Raw genomic sequence first — 25,022 nt, forward strand, 5'->3', positions numbered from 1 at the left:
TTTCACGATGGGCTTCACGCTTAGAAGTATTTTATATCATGTCAAAAGGATGGATCGGCGACCACCATGGTGGCTGAGGCAAGTAGTGAACGTGTAGCGGGGCATGCATATAGCCGAGATATATATGTTTGTGCAACCCCCAGCAGTGGTTGAAATCTCTTTAGGGGGCAAATCAAGTAAGCGGAAGTTGTTTCGCGTGAGTTGCGTAATTGATTATTTGGAGTGCTTTGGCGCTGGCATGAGTAGGGTACACTTTATTCGGCGGAAGTTTCCCGACGGCGGTTTGGCGTTCAGGGGAGCAGGCGTGAAAGAAGCACGATGAAGAGGCCAGCTGTCAACGCTAGTGCCAGGCGGCCGTAACTTACTACGGCAGCAGGCTCCCAACAATTATATACGAGGCGCATATGTATGCGCGGGCTGCTTAAAGGCGTGCTCAGCCAGGGGGATGATGGTGAACAATGCGTCACCACGGACCCGAGCATCCGCGCTTAGCCGTGCGTGGCATCGCCGTATCCGGGGAAAAGGGGATCCTGGTGGTTGAGCCGATGCCGAGCGTTTGGACCCTTAAGGCCCCTCGGCGGAGGCAACACACCACTTTGGCCCCAGCTTCCTGTAGACGGCACCTCCGGCCTGACCCGACCGGGGGAAATCGGCAGTCGCCTTTTCCTATCCTCCCCTCTATCTTTCACTTTCCTATCTCTTTCTTACAACTCTCCTGTCTCCTCCTCTCTTCTTCGTTTGTTCCTCTTTTTCCTGGCGGCGAGGGTTAACCGTGTGTGACCAACTACCTTGAGTTGAGTCATATTAGGTTATAGTTAAGGTGTACAGCTGTCGTGGGCAGGACTTGCTCGCAAGTTCCTGTCGCGTCCTCTTGTTGGACTCCATGGTGGGTGGCTGGCACCATGACCGAAAAACATCAATTTTTTTATGGCTCCCCCACTTTCCAAACTTGATCGCTCTCTCAAGAGAGGGCGGAACGAAGCAGATGTTTTTTTCCAAAAAAGAAAAGTGAGTTTTCCTAAATACCATGTCATCCATAGTGAAGTAGAAAATAAGCAAGCAAGAATCCTGTCTCCCTTCCTAGTATCAAAGTGTTTGGCAGAAGCCTTGGGCATTGGCTACAAGGTATCAAAAATGGCCAGCGGTGACTTACTGCTCGAACTGCGAGACAACATCCAGCACTCAAAACTCGTAAACATTGTGTCTGTTGGAGATATTCCTGTCTCCGTGACTTCACACCGATCTCTGAACACCGTACGAGGCGTAATATCCGAAAATGATTTTGTCCACATCACAGAAAAAGAGATGCTCGAAGGTCTGCGTGACCAAGACGTGATAGACGTTCACAGAATAAAGATCCGGAAGGACAATAAGGATATAGACACAAAACATATGATCTTGACGTTCAACACTAGCACACTGCCCGACACAGTCGAAGTAGGATATCTGAAAGTTAACGTAAGACCATACATTCCCAACCCTCGCCGATGTTTCAACAGCCAAAGGTTCGGCCACGGCTCACAAAGTTGCCGCGGTCGGAAAACGTGCGCGAAGTGCGCCTCGAAGGATCATTCTGATCAATGTGACGCAGCCCCGCACTGCGCAAACTGTGAAGGAGACCATGCAGCATACTCCAGGGCGTGTCCGTCCTGGAAAAAAGAAAAGGAAATAATCACCATAAAGACAAAAGAAAACATTTCATTTCAAGAAGCGAGAAGGCGTTTCGCACTCACCAACTCATTCTCCTTCACTGCAAAATCAAACTTCGCCGATGTGGTGCGTGGGCGCGGCGCACCACACCAGGCTTCGGCACCCGTCCAGGTCACACGCAGTGAGCCTGTGGCGGTGCCATCCGCGCCCCAAGGCAGAGCAGCTAACGCTGCTCCGCCAACTGCAAGTCAGGCTGCGCAGACCCCCGGGTCGGTGGGCCTCAAGACCTCTTCCCACAGGTCGAGGTCAAACTCGAACGCGAACGTGCCTCCTGCACGGTCGTCCAGCGCCTCCGCAGAGGCAATGGACACGGCCCCGGGCAGCCCCGCGCCGTCCACGTCGGACTGTCGGCGGAGCTCTCTGGATCGATCAAAAAAAGACGGGCCCCGAGTCACGGGGCCAACAACAACTTGATCTACCTTTCCACCCTATAAAAACACAAAATTAGGATGGCTTTCATAATACAATGGAACTGTAGAGGACTTTTAAACAATTACAGTGACATAGAAGACATAGTAGGAGCACACGCTCCTGTCGCCTTATGTCTACAAGAAACAAATTTAGGTCCCCAAAAAAATAACTTTCTAAAGAATTACATTGTTTTCCGCCGCGATCGGGAACAGGCGAGCCGACTATCGGGAGGCGTAGCCATCATAGTGAAAAGCGGCGTCCCGGCTCGAGAGCTTAAACTAAAAACAAGACTTGAAGCTGCCGCAGCCACTCTGGTTGCCCATAAAACCATCACAGTGTGCTCACTATATATCGATCCGCACTTTAATTTAACACTACATGACTTAGAGGATCTTTTAGAGCAGCTACCAGAGCCATACCTGGTAGTTGGAGATTTTAACGCACATTCATATTTTTGGGGAAGTGAGAAAACTGACGCTAGAAGCCCTCTCGTAGAGGATTTTATTTTACGCAATGACGTCTGTTTACTCAACTCTAATAAACCTACATACTGCTCCCCAACCTCGGGGAAAATGAGTGTTTTAGATTTGTCTTTTAGTTCACCGTCTGTTTTTAACGATTTTATCTGGAGTGTTTTAGACAATCCATATGGAAGTGATCATCTCCCTGTCGTAATAAGTCTTTCATCCTCGCTAACAGTTATTCCCACAAAACCACGGTGTTGGAAGCTACATTTAGCTGACTGGCAACTTTTTACAGCACAAGCTACATTAGAGAAAATAGTTTTAGAAAATGTTGACATTAATGAGATAAATGAAAAATTCACGAATTGTATCTTTGCTGCCGCACATTTAGCTATTCCTCAATCCTCTGGAATAGTAAAACAAAATCACAAATACTGGCACACAAAAGAATGTAAAGATGCAAAAAAGAAACAAAACAAAGCCTGGGGCATTTTTCGGAGATATCCAACACATGAGAATCTCATAAACTTTAAAAAAGCAAGAGCAAAAGCACGATACATCAGACGCAACGCAGAAAGGGCATCATGGCAACAGTACATATCCTCGATAAACAGCTCAATAACATCCAAAAAAATGTGGGAGCAGGTGCGGAAATTCACTGGAAATTTTACTCCTTTCACATTTCCAATGCTAACAACACCCGGTACTCAAACAACATTAGAAGAGCAGGCCAACATATTGGGTGAGCATTTTGCTACAGTATCAAGCTCAGCCAACTACACACACTCCTTTCAAAAGCACAAAACAATAGTAGAAAAACAAAAACTTCCCTTCAGAACATGCATACATGAAGACTACAATCAGCTGATTACAATGCAGGAACTAAACGCAGTACTAACATCCGGTAAAAAGACAGCACCAGGCCCAGACAATATACATTATGCCATGCTTGCTCACCTCTCTGAGACTGCCATAGAGGCTCTCCTAAAATTTTTCAATAAAATATGGATGAGTGGAGAAATCCCCCAAGCATGGAGAGAAGCAATCATAGTACCCTTTCTAAAACCTGGCAAACCACCAACTAGTCCCACCAGTTACAGGCCAATAGCACTCACTAGCTGTATAGCAAAATCATTCTAAAGCATTCTAAACATCAGACTAACCTTCATACTTCAGTCCCGGCAACCTTTAGATATACACCAATGCGGGTTTAAAAAGACATGTTCCACAACCGATCACCTTGTTCGCTTTGAGAACACAGTGTGGGAAGCGTTCATCCACAAGCAACACTGTATCGGGGTCTTCTTCGACCTGGAGAAGGCTTACGATACCACGTGGAGGTTCGGTATCCTCCGTGACCTAGCGGACCTAGGTATCCGCGGCAGGATGCTGAGCTGTTTGAACGACTTCCTAACCAACCGCACGTTCCGAGTCCGCCTAGGCGCAATCTTCTCCAACACTTTTATACAAGAAACTGGCGTACCCCAGGGGTGCATCCTCCGCACGACCTTATTCATCATTAAAATGAACTCCATAGGAAAAGTAATCCCAAAATCCATAATGTACTCAGTTTACGTAGATGACCTCCAAATAGCATGCACGTCTTCCAGCATACCTACCTGGGAGCGACAGATAAAAATAACAATAAATAAACTGGCCACCTGGGCAGATAGAAACGGATTTAGATTTTCTCCTCAGAAAACAGTAGCGGTTCTATTCTCTTTGAGACGAGGCCTACAGGCCGACCCCACACTATATCTAAACCAGACCCCATTACCTGTCAAACAAGAGCATAAATTTCTAGGAGTAACTTTCGATAAAAAGCTCACTTTCTTGCCACATATAAATAGCTTAAAGAAAAAAGGTTCCCAGGCCCTCAATATACTGAAACTACTGTCAAGAAAACGCTGGGGGTCTGATAGGGCATGCCTGTTACATATATATCGTTCTCTGGTTCGCTCTAAGTTAGACTATGGGTCCATCGTATATGGCTCAGCAAGACCATCCTACATAAAACGACTGGATCCTATCCACAATCTTGGTTTAAGGTTGTCTTCAGGTGCTTGCAGAACTTCACCAATAGCAAGTCTGTATGTGGAAACGAATGAACCTTCCTTAGAAGATCGAAGAACTGCACTAACTTGTACATACATCCTCAAAATCCTTTCTCAGCCCAAACATCTCTGTTACCTAATTGTGACGAAATGCCCATCCCGAATACTCTTCAATAACAAGCCTCACGCGATTAAGCCGTTGCACTTGCGCTTCGAAGAAAAATGCCATGCTCTGGACATACTAAATGAAATTAAAAATATTGCCCCAAGACACGAAGCGCTACCACCGTGGTACACTCTCCCCACAGTGTGTGACGTCACACTAACACGCTTCAGTAAAACCTGTACGCCACACGACCATATAATACAAGAATATCTAGCATTACAAGAAAAATACAGAAATTACACTGCATTTTATACTGACGGGTCAAAAACTCATGCTCATGTAGGAAGCGCAGTAATACAAGGAAAATATGAAAATGTAGTACGACTGCCCTCATGTGCTACAGTTTTCACCGCGGAGTGTTATGCTATTAGTGTTGCGGTACAGAAAATAACAAATGAAAACATCAAAAACAGCATCATTTATACAGATTCACTGAGCGTCCTTAAAGCATTAAACTCCAAAAATGCCACAGAGCCACTGATTGGAAGCATCATACACAATATAGTAAAGGTCACAACACGAAAACATGTTATAAAATTCTGCTGGGTTCCCAGTCACATTGGCATTAGGGACAATGAGAGAGCGGACATGTGTGCTCCACAAACCAGAACCATGGAAATAAAACATGGGAATTTGCCTCCTAGGGATTACATGAAGTTATTGCATAGCAGACTAAGAGCCAAGTGGCAAGCTTCTTGGGAAAATGAAGGACACAACAAGCTACATACCATAAAGCCCATTTTAAAAGAATGGAAATCATGCCGCCATAAAGAACGTTTTATCGAAGTAATTTTATGTCGTTTACGCATAGGTCACACACACATCACCCATAACTTCTTATTAACAAAAAAAGACAAACCTGTGTGTGAAATGTGTGGTGAGGAGCTTACAGTAAATCACATTTTAATTTCTTGTTCACATCTCGAAGAACTAAGAAAAAAAATTTTTACGGTATTTTACAATGAACACATTCCATTTCATCCCGCATTGCTTTTAGGCGAGCAAACACTTGTCGAATTTTCACTTGTTTGTAAGTTTCTAAAGAAAGCCAATGTTTTAAATCTATTATAATGTAACCTCTGCACACTTGACATAACATCATCTAACCTTGTGTTTGGCGCATGATAGCCATAGTTGCTTATGCGCCATAAAACCCCATATAACTAAACTAAAGCTTCTACATTATGCGTGCCCGAATCTAGCCATGCGTTTGTGGTTAAGCGGTATTTATGTAACGTGGAATCGGCAGCGGTTAACCAGATCAGAGGCCATCTTCCTTCTTCGTTTAATTTTTCTCTACCTCTATGTTTTTTTCGTTCGCAGAACACGAACTGTTCCTTACAGAAAATGGCATGAGTGAAAGCGTCATCTCCTTAGTTCGTGAAATAATAATCAGAGCTATCTCACAGAAAAGGTGTTGAAAAGCTGTCTAAGGACTCCAAAGCCGTCGAAACCGGCAATGAACTAGCTGCACGTACCCAATGTCACTCACCGGATCAAAAAAGGTACGACAGTGGCATGGTGAACGAGAACGAGCAGCGAAAAAACATATGCTTTGGTTTAGTTTAGGTTTTCTCCAGAGGAGTAATAGCACTGCAATTTATGACATTTGGTAGAGTCCACGAACTGTTCGTCCTTTTGTATCCTGTAAAAGACAAACGTCCTTAAGGATGTTGTACGATTGTTTTTCGACCGGATGCGAAAGCGTGCTAGTCGCACGCTTTCGGTCCGGAGGTGGGCTATGGCAGGAATTGGTGTTGTTCGATCACACTGCTGATTGCGAGTGAGCTGGACGGCTCCAACTTTCCGAGATGCTCGAGATACTGCCATTTAAATGTACCTTTTTTAATCAGTGACTGAAGAATGAGCGAAGGTTTTGGGTACCTGTAAAATGTCGTCGACAGAGTGGGCTGGAAGGGTTCTTTTTTGGGAAGAAAGTAATGGAAAACGTCGGATGAGTTCTTAACACATATTTCAATTAAAAATTCATCCAAAATGCTGGAAGCTCTTCTCGTATAACACAATTTTCCTGTCAGCACTTAACTGACAAAAATATTTTAATGATAATCGCAGGTTCAGTTCGGACTCCCTAACCCACTATTGTTGTTTGATTCCCTTGATAGGATTCGACTTGGCACCGGTACGGAAACTAAGCACCTCGAAAATGCCAAACCACAATGCAGACCCCTATTGTGACTGCAATTCTGCGAAAAAAGCTGCGCACTTTTGCCAATGCGCAAAAGAGACTAAACCTTACCTGTGAGTAAAAGTGCGGACACGTGAATTCGGCTCTGTCGTTAATTCAAAAAACTACACATGTTTTTAAACTGGCTAAGAAAGATACTGAAGCCTTCGACATCATTTTTTAACCTTTAAATACTGTTGTTCTCATTATGATACATCGAATCCATTCCGCTCTTCTGGACTGCGCAGGTCCCCAGGTTGCGTGGACTCTGGGACCCTATCTACGCTCTCTGCTGGACTTCATTCGGCAGTCTATGTTGTACTTCATTTCTTTTATGCCTTCAGTCAATACGAAGAGTGTAAGAAAGCATGTTTTCATTTCTCGGCACATCATCATCATCATCATTAGCCTGACTACGCCCACTGCAGGGCAAATGCCTCTCCGATGTCTCTCCAATTAACCCTGTCCTTCGCCAGTTGCGGCCACCGTGTTCCCGCAAATTTCTTAATCTCATCCGCCAACCTAACTTTCTGCCGCCCCCTGCTGCGCTTGCCTTCTCTTGGAATCCACACCGCTACTCTTAAGGACCAGATGTTATCTTGCCTTCGCATTACATGCCCTGCCCAAGCCCACTTCTTCCTCTTGATTTTAACTAGGATATCATTAACGCGCGTTTGTTCACTCACCCACTACGCCCGCTTCCAATCTCTTAACGTTACACCTATCATTTTTCTTTCCATAGCTCGCTGCGTTGTCCTTAACTTAAGCTGAACACTCTTTGTTAGCCTCCACGTTTCTGCCTCAAAACAATGTGACCCTTGTTTTTTTCATTTTGACTTCTCTTTTCTTGCCCTCTTTCTATTCGCATTCTCCTCTCCGCTCATTGGGATTTTAGTTAAAGCAGAATGCTCATATAATACTTTTAGCTATAGTAAAGCGGTTCAGTGTGATTACTTCCTGACAGAAAAGGTCACTTGCTTGAGAGAAGTAAGCTACAAGCTGCTGGTCATATTATATCACGTTGTGGAACGCAAACTGTCGGTTTCCGACTGGTCGCAACGGATTCCTGCAACACAGCTTCGATGCAAGGCTCACTAGAAAGGAGTCTTTCCGTACGCCCCTTTCATGAAGAATTACTGTCATTCGTGTTGGAACTTTTACACCACGCTAATAGCCTGTTCAGTGGGGCAACTCTTTCAGAAAAAAGTCATGCGGAAGTTTCAGTTCAGGGAGAGCCATGTTTTGAACTCTCATTACTCTTTAGCAGTCGTTACTAATCTAGTTTCTGCTAGATAGGATCCATCAAAAATTGAGCAACCTTTGTTTGTCCCTGATCTTTCACAAGCTCCAGTCGATGTGTTTAAAGTACCCGCATCATTAACAGTTTATTTTATTAGTAGCTAAAACGAACCAACACTCTGAAAAATGCCCAGAACTTTGCATCTGCGCCGACTTAACGCAGTACGCTCGCTGCTTCCATGTATTGATCTTAGCAACGAACTTATGTAGGCTGCGACGATAAATGGCATACAGGTATGAAAATGAACAAGAACACAACTCATGGCTCAGAAACAATCGCAGGCATGCATGATGGGATGAATAGTACATTCATTTTCATTAAATTTATGCACATTTCGGCAAGGTGTAAGTGTATAAAAGAAGGGGTGGCCTGGTGTCTGCGCCAACAGCCTGCGCGGATATTTTTCCACCTTAATATAGGATTGAAAAGTGCGACCTCTGGAACGCGCGATAAGGTCGTAAAGAGCTTGGAGCCAGACCGGCTAGATAAGTTAGCTTAATTTTAGGAACACTTTCATCGCTTTGTTTCACAAGGTCGCCTCCAAATCAACGAGACCCTGCTTGAAACCAACAAGACAATAGCTAAATTAATTTAACTGTTTTCTTTCCTTTTTTTTTGTGTCTTTTGCTTCAAATGCACCGCTCCATTCAGAGCGCACTCTGAGGGAACGCGAAAAAACGGTAACATTATCAGGTCGCACTCGACAGTTAGCGGCAATATCAGCAATCAGAATAAAAGGAATTCCTGTCAGTGATGTTGTTGGTGGAAGTAATGCTGTCAGTGGTTTAATATTGTCATATTACTAACCCCTCTAGTGGCGCCGTACGGCGGCCGAACTGTATTATCTGTCAAATTGGCAAACCTTGGGCATGCGGGGGGCTAGAAGTCTGTCGTCTTCTTCTCTCGAGCTCCCTTGAGCGTTCCCAGCACGTCTAAATAAAGCTTCTCTGTGTACGTCATCCGTTAGTCTGCGATATATTTGGTGGAGCAGCTGGGTGGCGTCCCATGTCCGTTAATTTCGAAGACACCCTTGACGCCAAATCTGAACGCGTGTACTCAGCACCCATCCACAAGGCGAGCCGCTTTCTGCAGGGCCTACAACCGGAGATAAGCCAATAGAGAATGCCGGTAAGGGCCATGACATCCAGCACGTTTATCCAGACCGACAACTCGGCATTCCGGGAATGCCCCACTGTTCTTCCTTGACGCACCTCGGTCGCCGCCACCGCTCCACGGTGACAGGTTCGAGTGCTTTGAATACTGGCTGGCCACTTTGTCAGTTAGGCGGGCTTCAACGAGTTAAACGACGAGCGTGAATTGCGGAACGTCTACTTTGAACTGCATGACTCGGCCAAGAAGTGGTTTGTGTCACGAAGCTTCCTTCACCAAATGGGTGGTTTTTCGCTGTGACCAGTGAGCGGCATTCAGTGCCAGTGAGAGAAAGGATAAGGCTGAAATCGACCTGCACTCGAGGTCGCAGCAGCTGAACAAGAGTGCCGCCATGTTCATCGAGGACATGGCGCGGCTTTTCAGTCGGGCCGAGCCAGCTAACCCCGAGGTTATGAAGGTGCGCGACTTAACACGAGGCTTAAAAGAGCAGTTGTTTGCCGTACTGGTCCGTGACCCATCAAGAACGGTTGTCGACTTTAGCAAGGAAGCAACGAGCATAGAGCATTTTCTGCAACAAAGGGGCGCGCACTACGGTGGTCAGGCTAGTGTAGGAGCCGCTTAACACTGCACGCCTACGGCGCTGCGCGCCGAGGAGTTATGACGGAGACGATTATATTGATAGATTTTGTTGTTGTCGTCGTCCATATCGCTGTTTAATCAAAGCGTGCATATTATAATGCATACCCGGCTCTCTCTCCAGAGCACCGCGCGCTGAACGTCATCTGCAACTTCGTTTAAGCAGAACACTGTCTGCCACAAAGTCACTCACGTCCAGACAGCGCTTCTCAGTGAGCACAGGATTTCTCTGTACATCACACCTCCCAATATTTAGTTCTATTCAGTATTTTCTGCGCCAAGCGTCAATAATACCTGCATCACTTTCGCTTGCGTGCACTCTTGTAGTCTGCTGCGCACATTCGCATTGCCTAAGCAATTTTATCTTCCTCATAGGTTGCAGCTATCGATCAATCAAGAAAAAAATTAGTTTCTGTGTCAAGCACCACCTGCGTCGGCCTTTATGCCCGGCGGTAAAATAGCGCTCTCAATGGCCGTGTGTTCTCACACGCTTCCGGTCGTGCGAAAGATTCAGTGCCGCGAGTACACACGCCGAAGTAACTGCGAATAAAACATCAAACCGCAGATGCCTGGAGCCAACGGGTGCGTGTTGCTGCGTTTTCAATGCCCGAGCCGTTGTCGAAACGATCGAGTGCCAGAATCGAAGAGCAGACGAGAGAGCCGAACAAACTGCCACGCTTGACTCGCTAACGCAAGAGAACGCGAAAGGGAGAGAAATAGGAAGAGTTGTTCCAAAGCCATGAAAACGGCATCGGATAAAACGAAACAACCCCGAAAGAAGCTGTGGCCAAGGCTGTACGCGGAATTGAAGAAAAGCGGAGGTTCTCACTCGGTTCCCGCATTCTCTTCCACCGCGTGTGGAGGATCCAGGGGCGCACTTTCTCGGCTTTCGTTTACGCGCACACGGGGCCATCAAGACAAGGTCGTTGGGCAGCACCCGATGAATAAATAACCGTGCCTAGTGGCAGAAAGGCGCGGGCGGGAGCGTCGGGATCGATTGTGACAGGTTCTCCGGGACGCGATACGCAGCCGGGAACAAAGATATGGCTGCCCGCTCTGTCCTCGGCAGGCAAGATTCGGTTGAGGAGGTGTGTGTGCTGTGCCCCTCTATCGTAATATAAACACAGAGGGGGTTCCTGTGTGGTGGTTCGTCTGGTGCGTCTACGTGCATAAACAAACAGTCCCCACTTCCCTTCGTTGCTCCTTGGATTACCAAACAGTGGCTCCTGGAAAGCCTTCCTAAGGTTCCCATACCACGGTCCTTATACTTGCGTGTGGGCTGACCCGGTCATTACTAGCGTCAGGCATGCAGAGAACCTTCACTATTCTTGTGTGATAAACCTTTAATATGATGCCCAGTTGAAGGCATGAGCGAAAATTGGACTCATTGGTTTAATCATGATAAACTGATAATCTGAGAGCACTCTCTTCAGCAACAGACCAACTATGTTCTGGTGGTGGTTGTTGTTGTTGTCTTGAAAATAATGGCGCGTACCCACTGCGGGTACTGTGGTGGTTGGGACAATGAATCAACGAGGTTTCTTCTTCCTCCTGTTCCTCCGCTTAGGCACTATGACAGACGATGAAGACGACGAACAGCGCTAGTGTTTCATTTTTTGAAGCGAAAAGCTTCTTCACTAGGCTAGTCCACACCGAGTCTGGCGTGCGCCGTGATCAATTTTAGCCACATCTGCGCGTGCGCCAGTTCGCCGCGTCACGTCACTGGAGAGGCGCACGTGGTCGGCGCAGCTGCCGCCGAACGCGGCTCCGTCGGTCGACCTTCGCCGTCGTTCGCGCGCTCTGCGCGTGTTTACCGAGTGTGCATCGGCGCGCGCTCGGCTTCCTCGCATGACGCTCACCGATGCTTTTCGCTGATATCTAGGCTCAACCTAAGCTAAGCCATAGCCAATTTTGCGGTCTTTAATGTTGATGGGTTTGGTCAATCGGTCAATAAATCTACCGAGTCTAATCATAAATAAGGTCTTAACAACCATGCATCACCATGTATTATGGTACCTGCATAGACTTTAATGTTTAAACACCACCTATGATCCTAAACGCGGTTGGCAAAAATTTCTTTGTTTGTTTTTGTGTAATAACTAATGCGATGGAAGCTGCTTACGGAATACGCCCAGCATATCCTAAGAGCATGTGATTCACAGGCTTGCATACTAACGCGCAACTGAAACGCTCATCCGACCGATAGGGATCGCGTCGTCTCAAATGTTCCGTGTGACTCGCTTGTAATGCAGCCGAGCCTCATGACAAACAGCGGCCATTCACGCCCGAGTAGCGCCACACAACAGGAATCTCCCGCAGCCCGCATGAAGCTTGCACCTTGAGCACCACTGACACGACCGCAGGTGAGCGAGTGAGCGTGCAGCATGTGCGCTCTGGCTGCTCACTCAGCGCGACGTTTAATTAGAGTTCTCACTGCTGCGGCGCTTAGTTCCAGACACGCAAACTGCGCTGTGCCTTTACCAAACTTCTCCTGAAAGGGGCGGGGAAGGAAAGAGGGGGGCGCTTTCCGGGGGTCGGCTTTTAATGAATCGGACGTACCTGCGAGTTCCCGAGCAACTTGTGGTGCCCTACCAACAGTGAGGCTTAATTTCCCTCACTGTGAGCTTCTCTCACGCGCGCGTTGTCAGGAAACAGGAAACGCATCCACCAGGGATGGTCACCAACGTTTCCTGGGTGTGTAATCCGGTACTCCTGGCGGCGGGGGATTTCAACGCGAGGTCTAAAGGCCGCCAGCATGTTAGAGATGTCGTTGTGAGGATGGTCAAGCGCAGCCACATAGCGTTGTAATTCGCGCCCACTAGGCTGACCCGCAGGAGTTGTGTTGGATTAAGCTGAGAGTTTGGCTGTCGTCCGCTGTCAGCCACAGGTAAACATGGGGCAAGGTGGGGCACTCGGCCGGGTCTCCAACTGGCCATTAGGCACGGTGTGCATGTCCGCTGAAGTGAGTTTTTCCGAAAGTCAGAGTAATCGGAGAATGGTGAACGAGACCACTGAAGAATAAAACGTGACTAGTAAGAGCAAAAATCTATATTGATTCAAGGACAACGAGGTCTTTGAAAACTAGACACAAACGCGGATTCCTTTTCTGCTTCCGTACAGCATGCAGACGAGGACATGAACGCACACACGAACGCACACGTGCACAAAGGCAGAACATTCATTGTCTGGGCCAAGGCCGAGAACAGCATTCCAGCAAGTCTAGGTCAAGGCCGAGAACAGCATTCCAATATTCCCATTGATTATGGGGGATGCACACGGCTGATTAAAAGTTGCGATGGGGTTTCTGGTCCGCCTTAGAGATGCATCATTTTTCTTTCTCTCCCAGAGGGCCGCAGACACCTTCCGGTAGAGTTGATGTGAGAATTTTCGCAGTTGCGTCAGCCATGGCACATAGCTGTGTGGTATCGTGATTTATGGAAGGTTACCAGTACACGTCCTGCTTCTGTTCACGTGAAGATTTTTTTTTTCTGTCCTTCCGGGTCTCACCCAAAGTCGGAGACCCATTTAAGATACATTAGCTACGTGGCTAATGCCAGCAAAATTAACCCAGACAGTCAGTGCGGAATAGCGGTTAACATCCGGGAGTCGCAAAGCAACGAAAAAAAAAAAAAGTCCCTCTTCGAGAAGTTTACCACAATGTTATCGCGTTCTTATCACCAATTTATCGCGTTAACGCTCTCCGTTGAGCAACAGCCCACAGTAACACATTGCCGCACTCTTAGCCGCTCACCAGCCGCAGGTTCACTGCCCATGAGCAAGTCCGTGCTCCGACAGTGTTGCTCTCGCTCCGCAAAGTGTTGGAAACCGCGCACCGCAGAAGCTCATTTGTTGCTGTTTTTTGGCGACGCTCATTGCAAAGACAGCCGCGCTAACTCGGAGGTCCTAATGGACGAAGCGAGGAGAGGCAGTTGACGAGGGGCATCTCGGTAAAGAATGGGGAGGGAAAGTGAAGACGAAGGGAGAGCGAACGCATTTTCCAGTTTAGCTCGGTAATTATGCCAGCAGGAAGAACAAGCAGAATACGATGAACAAAAGAACGGGTGGAAGAGGCAGCGAGTTGTCGTGGTCCGGAGTGCTGTGGTTTCTGTTGCGTTTCCCTGGCAGCGTTCCAAGGCCATTTGTTCTCCGTTATCCCGCTTGCCGTTTGCTTTTTGCACCTCGCGTCTGTAGCTTCCGAATTTTCTCTACGCTCAGTTGGGGACACGTTTTATTATATTTTTCCTGTACATAGTGTGTGGCATGCACAAAAATTAGCCGTCGTTATGTCTTCGCTACATTGCCCTGGCTTTCGACTTCGCAATGTATATCTCACGCCTGCTTTCCGTTGTATGTGCCTTGATCTCTTCCTGGGCTGCTTTATCATTGTTATTCAACATATTTCTGCCTTCGACTTGATACAAAGGCGATAATTAGCAGCCATCCACGGTCTCTTGGCCGCCGCGAAAACTATTCCATGAAGAGACCGATAACTACGTTCTCAGTCAATCCCGCTTTGGGATGGCGGTGAAGCTCTTTGCTATTGATAGTGCCACTTAGCATCGTACAGGAGCTATGCTCACACACTGTTTGCGCACGAAAGACAAAGATCATTAGCTGTTTTTGCTTCAGGAGTACAGCTCCTCACTATTTCCTCTCGACTTTAAGATGCAGAGCCGAAGGCAGTGTATTATACCGCATTAGTCATGACCTGCCATAAATTTTGCAAAGACAGTCAGCTCGATTTCTTGCGATATCGTCATCGGTTTGTTATGCTTAATCTTTTGGCATAAATGTGTAGTGACTTTTTCAAAGGAGGAAGAGGATGGAAAAGGAGAGGAAAACAGAGGTAAAGAGGCAGAGGGGTAGGCATATGCAAGAAACTTACAAGGTAATCGACATTGTTTTCTCAAGCTACGAATGCGCCTTTTTCGAAAGCGAGCCCGAAGCGAAGTCGCGGCAAGGTATTATTCATGCAGTCCTGAAAAAAAATATCACTTATAGTTGATTAATTAGGTTCTCATGGGATAGATAATCTTTCTCATGACTGGTGACAGCAAGCAAATGGTGCTATAACTGAGTTATCGTAATAAGAGCCACTTTTGTTGTGAAGAAATCAGCGCAAAAAAAAAGGACTAGGTGGAGAAGAGAGGACACATAAGACGTTTACGAGCACTCGTGCGTGAACGTCATATGTGTGCTCTCATCTGTCCCTCCTTCGTTTTTTGCGCTGACTTCTTCACAACAATGCAACACTAACTAGCCGGGCAGCTTGCTCTCCACAACCACTTTTCCAGTCCCTGTTTTGTGCTACATGGGGCGCCCGTACAGCAATACTGATTCGCATGTCGGGACAGGAAAAGCGCAGTGGTGCAGCTGTTCTAATCGCTATAAAGAAATGGTACCCATTAGCATCTGCAGAGGCTATTTGTCGCGCAAGGCACTTATGTCGTTTTAAGACACAAGCATAACATTACACTGCAATGTTTTAAAGGAGGCATTCGTACAAAAGTGATTGGCAGCCGCATCACGTGCTCGGCACATTTGAGTGCGCAAGCACTAACTGCCTCGCTAGCGAAGAAGCCGTATGGTCAGTAGGTGATGCCTTGCAGCACAAGTAAAAAGGTGATGCCTTGGAGCACTGTACTCCTCCTAGCTATACTTTAACCTCCCTGCACTACGCCAAACTTTGTTATCTCCTCCCGTACGCTCATCTGGCCGATTACTCAACTCCCTCAGCATTCAGCGGTTGCACGGTTCATCCAACGCTTTCAACAAATCTTTCCTTCCCATCGCCATAGAAGAATGGAACGACCTTCCTGAAACCGTTGTCATCGAAACTAATCCCACCAGATTTAGGCAGCTAATAACGGACCACTTGAACCAACTATAGCTACTTCCCTCGCGATGCTCTGCCTGCAATTTGAACTGCTGGGGGGGTGTCATTGTGACACCCCCCCTCCACAAGTGTTTTCCCACTTATTTAATTTCCGTACATTTTAATGTTTAATTTTATATACTACTGCTTTGCCATGTATTTTCTGTACTATTTGGATTACCTGACGTTAATTTTACGTCAAACTTGCTATTCTTGTTATTTCTTGTTATGCTTTTTTATGTTTACATTCCTTTGTATGACCGCTTCACACCACTATCTCCCCCCCCCCCCCCCCCCTTATGTAATGTCCCAGACGGGGTCTTTAAGGGTTTAATAAATGGTGATGATGATGAGGTGAGCTAAGCAAACCTAACGCAGAAAAATAAAATAAAATTTATTTCAATTAATTTGGTCCCATGTTCATAACTAAACCGGCAGTCCTACGCTCAATACCAGACGGCCATATATCTACGCAGTTATACCACGGCTGCTGAATGTTTCTTGCTGTTGACGTTACGAGAGGTATTCACGTTGATGAACGACAGGAGTGAATAACTGCCGGACATTTTCAGAGGGCAACCAAGGTGGCATGACGCTTGACGCATGACGAAGCATGGAGTGGCATTTATCCCAGCCTTTCGCATTCACTATCTGTGTGCATGTCTTATACATATGGAGGCAGTCTCATGAGCAGCCTGAAAATGCCATTCTATTCTGTTAATTGTTTTTCAGTGCATGTTTTGCCTCGAACTAACGGACGCTCAGCAGTAGCAGGCTTCCCGGATATGATGTTTCAACTCGCTTAAGTTTTTACAGGATAAGGGAGAAAGCAACCACACAAACACAAAGCGCGAACTTACAACTGGATTAACGGTGGAAACAGGAGAACTTTTCTATACAAGACGTAAGCGTCATCAATGGCAAACAAAGAAACGAAATAACAGATCGGTACGAGCAGTCGCAATCAGATCCACACAACACACTCATCGCGGTAGCCTACGCATGTCAACTTCTTTCTCAGAGAACGACAAAGACACATTGCTGATACATCTTTCGGCCCAGGAGGATTTGATTTCAAAAGTTTCTGCGATCTCTCTTTCTGTTTTATTATAAGAATGCGAAATAATCTGGTTCTTTTATGAACAACCTACTAGGCCCAACTCTCGCCATTTTAGGCTCTCCGGACGAGAGGACTGACTACTAGGAAAGGTTGTCATTCAGGCGGTTCTTGCAGGTGAGTTATACAGGATATACCCCAAATCCTCTAGAAAAAGAACATAACACAATTGTATCTGTTTCCTAAAAACTGGCCTTCTTAATCTGGATCCCTTGATCACAGTGCTTACCCTATCGTACGTATACTATACTGTATAAGGCGATTGTAGGCATTTTAACGGTTATATTTTTATTCCCTCTCGCACTCTGACAGTAGCCGGTGTTGTGTGAGAAGCCGGCGTTTTTTCCGATGTCTATTGAACAATATGTCTTCGAACTGTTAGTTTCATCCCTAGATGGTGCCCAGGAAAATATAACGCTGTGGAAACAAACTCTACCTCCAGCCAATGCATTATTAAAGGATGCCTCGAGTTTTAAACCTGAGGTTTTTAAAATTCAGACAGCAACACTTCCCCTTCGTATTCAATCATCCACACTTCCCCACCTCCATCTCCACTGCTCGTCCTTCTGCTTCACTTCAAACCGGCAGCCTATTTGCGCCACTGCTTAGGCAAACCCGTATCTCCAAAGGGACTGCCTCGGATTGCCGCTGCTGTTCCCTCTCTTGATAGTAATTGTAGTACTACCAACTACCAATGCTTGCACGGCTAAGAATCGTTCGGTGAAATGTTACATCGCTCTTGACGATCCCGTGTTTGTAGACCAATCTATATGGCTCTTTTACCGTTGCGCCCCGCAGTAAACATAACCTAAACGAGGAATGAAGAAATAGTATAAAAGAAATGAGAGTAGCAGCAAGAGATCGTGCCTTGCCGTTGCATCGATGAGCGGTGACAGATATGTCTTGAGGCTGTGGTACGATTACGAGCAAACCAGAACGTCGTTACTGTTGCCGGCGTGGAGTTCAGATTTGTCGCTTCGTTCGGCAATCGCTTCCCACCAGCAGTCCGTGCTCCGCAAACGGCTCACGTCGTTCCCGATCACGAGTGTTAACGCGGAACCAGCACAGTCCACGCGAACATAGGTAGAGGTGCCGTCAGCTCAGAGTGGAAACGTAGATAGGTATACACCCAGACGCAGAACCCCTGGCACGGCCGGCCATAATGATGGACCGCGGGCGACAGCCATCGCCGCCGCCGTGTCGCAAATATATGTGCTTAGGATTGCGGAGGTATAAACGGCCTAACGGCTCAGACGTGACCTGAGCATCGCTCGGAGAATCAGCTTGCCAGACGGAAAAGGAAAGAAAAAAGAAAGTAAGGGCTGACAGTGCAACTGAGCAGAGGAGTGCTTGATGTTTGCTCGGTGCCGATGGAAATGGTGCAGAAACTAGTCTGGACAGCGGCTATGGCCGCTCCTCACGCGCACGTGTGGGGCAAATTGCGTAGCGATGATTGCCGGTAGATGGCCCTAGAGACGCAACACCTGTCGGCGGCCGTTAGCATCGGCCGAAGGCATGTTGCGAAAACGTGAGGTCCCCCATGAGCAATCGTCGCGCTCCGTGGCTGCGCTTTTTCTTTCAGATTTCGCTGCTTTTTTTTTTTTTTTTTGACACGATGGCGTTTAGTGTACCGCGTCGCATAAATGCATGCGCCGGCATTGTTGCCTGTGAGTGAAAAATCCAGTTCGAAAGAAGCAATAAAATTCAGGAACAGGTCAGAAGAAATGTTCAGATTGTTACCCAATTTCAGAGAAAGGTTTATTTACCGAACGAAAGTAATTGAGCAGAACAGAAAAAGGTAATGACTGTGGCGATTGGAATCGAACCCAAAACCTTCTCATTGTGTGGCGTGCACAATACCCGAAGGCCACGAAGGCATTTTTTCTTAAACATGATATTTATAACAGTGAAGTAATGTTCTACGTAGATAACTGTGTAAAAAAATCATTATTAAAACAATCGCGAATAAACACAAGGCCGTTGTTACAAGCTCAGTGTGGGGTAGGTGGAGTGAATGCGTCGTGATTTTTGACTTGGAGAAGTGTCTTACTGATATACCTACTGATGCACACATGAGTAATAGCGAGTATGCTAATTAGGAATTGGATAATTACTAGGCAAGCCGCTGCGTGCGTGTTGAGTAGGCGGCGCGAGCGCGACCCAATAATGTTACTGCATTCTGTTCTGAGATGACATTTAAGCTTCTGCTTTAAGTTTCTTTTACTATATTTATTCGCTGTAAGTTCTGAAGGGAGTGTTTTTATTGAATGGCAACTTTTATCTTCCGCTTCTGGGTCACTACTATATCAATTAATTGAATAAAAACCTATTCACCAAATCAGTCAGTCGATCTGCCGACCGACCGATCACAATTGATCACAATCGATCACTATCGATCTCAATAGATCACAATAAAGCACTATCAATAAGTCTGTTGTACTTCATGATCACAAATAAGGCCTTTTAAAAAGCTGTTTAATTTTGCGCTGTACTACGCACTGAGTGATCAATGCTTCTCCGCAGCAACATTGCACATGCGGAGTCTGTCGCTTTTTAATGAAACGATACCTCGCTTTTGAGAAGGAACTATTTTCGCCAATGCAAGTAAAACAGGCACCATAGCTAAATGACACTTCGCTTTTGCAATTAACAAATTGCCGGTTGCGTGCACAGCCTGCCAGAAGTTGGACTGCCTTTTCTTGCTTGCTTGACGCTGGCGTAAATCCGACGATTTTTCTTTTTGAAGTTATGCATGTGATCACCTTCGCGTGGGCTTATGTAAGTGCAGAAAGTTCCTTGAGACACGTGCTGGTATTTATCGAAGAGTCTTCGCAAAGTAAAAGTGCTCGCAGACTCGTCAGCCACACTTCTTTAAGACGAAAGCTTCTTTATGGTGGAAGATTACCGTTCACTGTTGTGGAAAAAATGACGGAGCACAAAAAGAGTCACGGAATTGCATTATGAGAAACACAAAGTAAGTGTGCATAATAAGCCACTGATACAGCAAAAACGAAGAAAAAATGCCCTCTTTTTGGGCGCGTTCAAATTCCGCGCTCTCTATAGCAACTTAAGGATGGCTATTCAGATGAGACACGGCGAAATAGCCACGTGCGCTGGTTCAGCGCTTTTCGGTGTAATTGAAAAGGCGGCAAGAAGATGAGGTGCGAGCGGCCAAGCATTGTCCGCTCAAAGCGCCGTTTTCGGCAGCGCTGGGTAGATTGACGGGTGGTGTGTCTGCGAAATGAAAGAACGCAACGTTGTGCTCTCTACCCGAGGACGCGATCACTCTGACCCCGTGGTTATTCCAGTGAAAGACTTTTATATCTTTAACCCTTGCGGGTCCTGCGATGAAGCGATCAGCGCCATTCTAAAAGAACTGCAAACTCTGCTGTGTTACGAGGTTAATAGTTATGTTCAGGTGCACCAGGCAAGGTACACCAGGCAAGTGTCAGTCAATGAAGGAACGAGAAAAGAGCACAACTTTCTTCTCGTGTCCTCCTTGCGTTTTAGAAAGAAAAGCTTAGAAGCAGTAGAGAACCGACACGTCGGTGATACAGAGCGGCGGTGGTGGTTTATTTTTTAACTGATCCGCAAGAATGGCCCACAATTCCTGACATTCATTAACCCCTCCGACATCACCGTGTCTTGAGAGCTCCGACGTCATATACTAGGGTTCAACAAGGCTACGTAGTCATCATATAGGTTCAGCTCAACTGACAGGACTATTAACGTTAGTATCCCAACGCTAGCCTATATGAACCCTAGTATGTGACGTCAGAGCTCTCAAGCTCCGACGTCATATACTAGGGTTCATACAGGCTAGCGTTGGGATACTAACGTTAATAGTCCTGTCAGTTGAGCTGAACCTATATGATGACTACGTAGCCTTGGACTACTGAGCGCACGACAGCTTTAAGCAATTATCTTGCACAGCCTTTCATTCTAGTGAAGCATAACGGGGTGGCGGGGAAAGGATTCTGGGATATATGCAAACCGGGTTTCCCTTCACCTGAGCATTTCACTGGAATTCTTTTCTTTTTACGGTTTCACTGGTTTCGTGATTTTGTACATTTCCCATGGCAATAATGACCTAATCAGGGAAAAAAAAATATTTCGAAATAAATATTCGCCACGTAGGAACCCGAACTCAAAACGATTAAGCAGCCCTTAAAACAGCGATCCAATCCTATTTTAGTATGCTTTGCCTGCGATTCAACCCATGTGTATAGCGCCTCCCTTCAAAGTTCAATTTTATTTCGTTTATTTCATGCCCTCGTGAGGACATGAGGGTTGAGAGAAAAAGCTGCAATTGAGCAGTCTGAAAAGCTCTCACCTCAGAACAAAAGTAACAGCGGCAGAAAGCGAAATTATTAGCGTACATCGTTATAGTAAAAAAGAAAATAATAGAAAAAAAATTATCACAATCTATTTTAAGAGACAGTATTAGCACCAAACAGATTTTTCAGCATAGTGATCAAAACGGAAATTGCACAAGGTAAGAAAAAAACGTTTGTATTAAAATCTTTGCAAAAACAGAGCCAATCTGAGCACTGCATGGAACCATGCCTGCCACTAGCACAGCACATATCAGTCAAAATAAATATAAGAGAGCATGAAAACCAAGTCACAAAATTAAGGACTAAATTACATTCGTTACGTCTGCAAAACACAATAAAAACTTAACAAAGAAACTACAGCAGTACATAACATCAACATAACATACAGTTCTTTAGTCCCCTTAATTCAACACTTTCCATAATGGCATCCCTTTCATGAAACATATCCAACAGTTCAGGAATTATATAAAACGGTATTTGTTTTCAGAAATTTGTTTTGTTAAAAGGTACAACCCAGTATTCTGTGCGTCTTCTGTCATAAGCAAGTGTACGGGTAGTTAAAATAGTCAGACTGTACAGGTGAGTTACGGTATTCCCGATTTCTCTCATTAAAGCTGCAGTTCAGCGGTCGTGTAAGAGCGACGCTGTCAACTGCATACAAATTATCCGGCCCGCCTAGGATGCTTTAAAACATGTAATAATAAGCTGTAGCGTATTCTTGCAATGAAGTTGCGTTCAGCACTCTGGTAAAAGAACTCACTACCTCCAGCGGTCCCAGCGACAAATACAAAAAAAAAACCGAAGGGCTGCTTCAGTGCTAGTTGAGCTTGTGCTTCGGTGAGCCTCATCGCGACACATCAGTCGATGCATCAGTGCACTCTCAGTGCAAGAAAACAGAGAAACCATAGGCGACAGCTGGTGCTCCACAGCTGGCAGTTGGGCTGTCCTAGTTTATTACAGCAAACTAAGGTTGCCTCTCGTCGTGTTGGAAGATTAAGGAACAAGAGGTAAAAGACAACGGTATACCGTCGACATTAATGCAACAACGACGGGGAGATTGTGAGCGGGAAGTGCAAACTCGGTGCGATAGATGCCCCTAACCCCTCTTCCCTTGTTTCACATTCGTCACAAGTTTCCGCTGAGGAAAGAGTTGGTTGCAACGAAAAAAAAAAGCGGGGGTATCTTCCTAGATCACGCGACGGCGTGCGCGTCTCTTCGCTTTTTATATATGATCCGCATTGCAGCCTTGCCGCCACGCCGATTTGTTTTCAGCAGTAGTCGGGGCACATTCCATGTTTTGCCCGAAGAAAGTCTGTTTTCTTCGAGGATGACGACCTGTCCCTGCTGCGGCGAGAAGAGCGGTGGTCAGTTCTCCTCAGACCTCACCAGTGCCTTCCGGGAATATCGCTGCCTTGCTTTCCGGCTCTTTGTTTCAACTCGGATAGATAGAGCTTATCTCGGTTTCATTAAAATCTAATGGGGAAAGGGCCTCCATAGATATTAAACTTGCTCCAAGCGCTCGCCGGCAGCCGAGTGTTTCGCTTGCTTTTGATTATGACCGGGGAAACAAAAACAAAAAGACGAGCCGCATCCTTGCCGTGGCTGGGACGCTTGTTCCTTCTTTCCAGGAAGCTGAAATGGCTTTTGAGAATGAGAGGTTATTCAAGAGTTCGAATCTATGGAGCTTCTAGGCAAAACATCAAAAGTATTTTTAACTAGCTTATAAAACGGTGAAATAATCGTAAATTAAAATCGCGACGATGTTCAGGCTTCTGCTCACTGTGTTGGAGAATGCGGGAAGACGCTTTGTGACGTCAATATCCCCAAAATTTCTTCCCTTCGCATCGCTTACCTTTTTACCGTGTCTCGCCTTCTCATGTTTTTTTAGCGAAATTGGCGCCCTCAACTCAGTTTTTCCATTTTTCCATTTGCGCACACTCAACCCTGTTTTTACCTTTTTCCCGTGTTCTTGCCTTCCCATGTTTTTTAGCAAAATTCGTGCCCTCAACTCTGTTTTTTCCATTTTTCCATTTGCGCACACTCAGGCCTGTTTTTACATTGTTTTGTTTTTTCCGCATGTCATTCGCGCTTCACTTCATGGAAGTCTTTGTATAGTGCGATTGTAGTTATCATTTTGATGCCCTGGACATCGTGTTGGTCCCAATTCGATCGCGCGCCTTGATTACCCCCCTGGTAGGATTTTACGTGGTATATGTATAAAAGTACGGTTCAGTTTTGCTCAAATAAAAGTTGGAAGTTCAGCGCTCTTTTCCTTCTTCTCCTTCTTCTTCCCGTGTTGTGTTCGCGCTGCTGATACATATGGATCGCAACCAACTAGCCCGACAGATGGTGTTATTCAAATTTCAGACGTCCGCTGCCTTCGCCTGCGTGCTGCTCTGCGTCATCCGATGCCGCCAAACGACACTTCGTGAGCTTCACGTTCCATGGCATTGATTTTATTCCATGAAACAACTGTTTCTTCGCTGGAAACGTAACGCCGTCATACCGGACGTCATTATCGGAGAATCTGCCCGTCGCTATGCACTGCAGAGAAGCCTGAGCTCCAATGCCACTTTATTCGGCGATTACGCGAACAATTCAAATGGTAGCTCAAAATGACTTCGCAGGCTTTACCGGCATGTTTCACACATTCGGCCCATTTAAACTCATAGAATTTTTAAACCTCTTCAGTTGCCCTTTAGTTCTGCTCGTGCTTACTGAGTGCGCTGCCTCTGAAAGCATATACGCGACATGAAGGAAGCCATCTGCGATGGCGCAGTCTCTTCTTTTTCTGCAATGGAATAAGCTGCGCGGTTTGCTGTAAGGAATCAGAGAGAACGCACGCCGCATGGTGGTGGCTTACGCCGCACCGAGGGTTGAAGATTCCCAGAGAAAGCAGAAGCCTCCTCGTTCGGTAGTCGGGGAGAAAACACACTCGATGATCATTCTCTTTTATTCAATTCGCACCCGGAGCACCACAGCGCAAGCTGTAGTGCGTGCTTCCGTGTATTTTTCGGAAGTGTGCCCGTTGTCTCTCTAGAAGGGCATATAGTTGAATGGCTGAACGTTTCCTTCGTCTTTCCTGATACAACATGCAAATTATTTTCCTGCGCTGGTGCACTTGACACTGCGGCTGCTGCTGCTATAGCTCGCCGCACAACAAAGCCACGGAGCAGCCCCGCTGTCTACGAGACTTCAAGTTCCGCCACAGCAGCGGATTTTGGTTCTAGGAATACCTTCTTTTGTCCTCCACATTGTACCTCCTTTTCCGGCGCGCCTCCGCTCGAAACTCAGATACAGCACCCTATTTGAGTCTCGAGAGTTCGTATTGCAACGAATATCTGGCATGAAAACTGTAATCTTCTTTTCCACAGTAAGATGGGAGGAACGCAGCGAACCAGAGTACACAGAGGGGAGAACTTCAGACTTCATAATGGAGTTGCAAGGCGAATGAGCTATTCTGGCCATATTTTATTTACCCGGCTTTTCGTCACAGTGCTTGCTTTATACCGTGTTCATCTTGCTAATTTTTTTTACTATCTCTTTGTGACGGATAAAAATGTCACTAAAAGCCATTATTTTTTTTTCTTTTTGACACTGCGTGTCCCCCCCCCATACTAAGTCCACACAGGCCTGCTACGAGAACAGAAGCTAGAC

This window comes from Amblyomma mixtum, chromosome 5 (genome assembly GCF_055824585.1).
Source record: "Amblyomma mixtum isolate Tamu chromosome 5, ASM5582458v1, whole genome shotgun sequence".
Lineage (NCBI taxonomy): Eukaryota > Metazoa > Arthropoda > Arachnida > Ixodida > Ixodidae > Amblyomma > Amblyomma mixtum.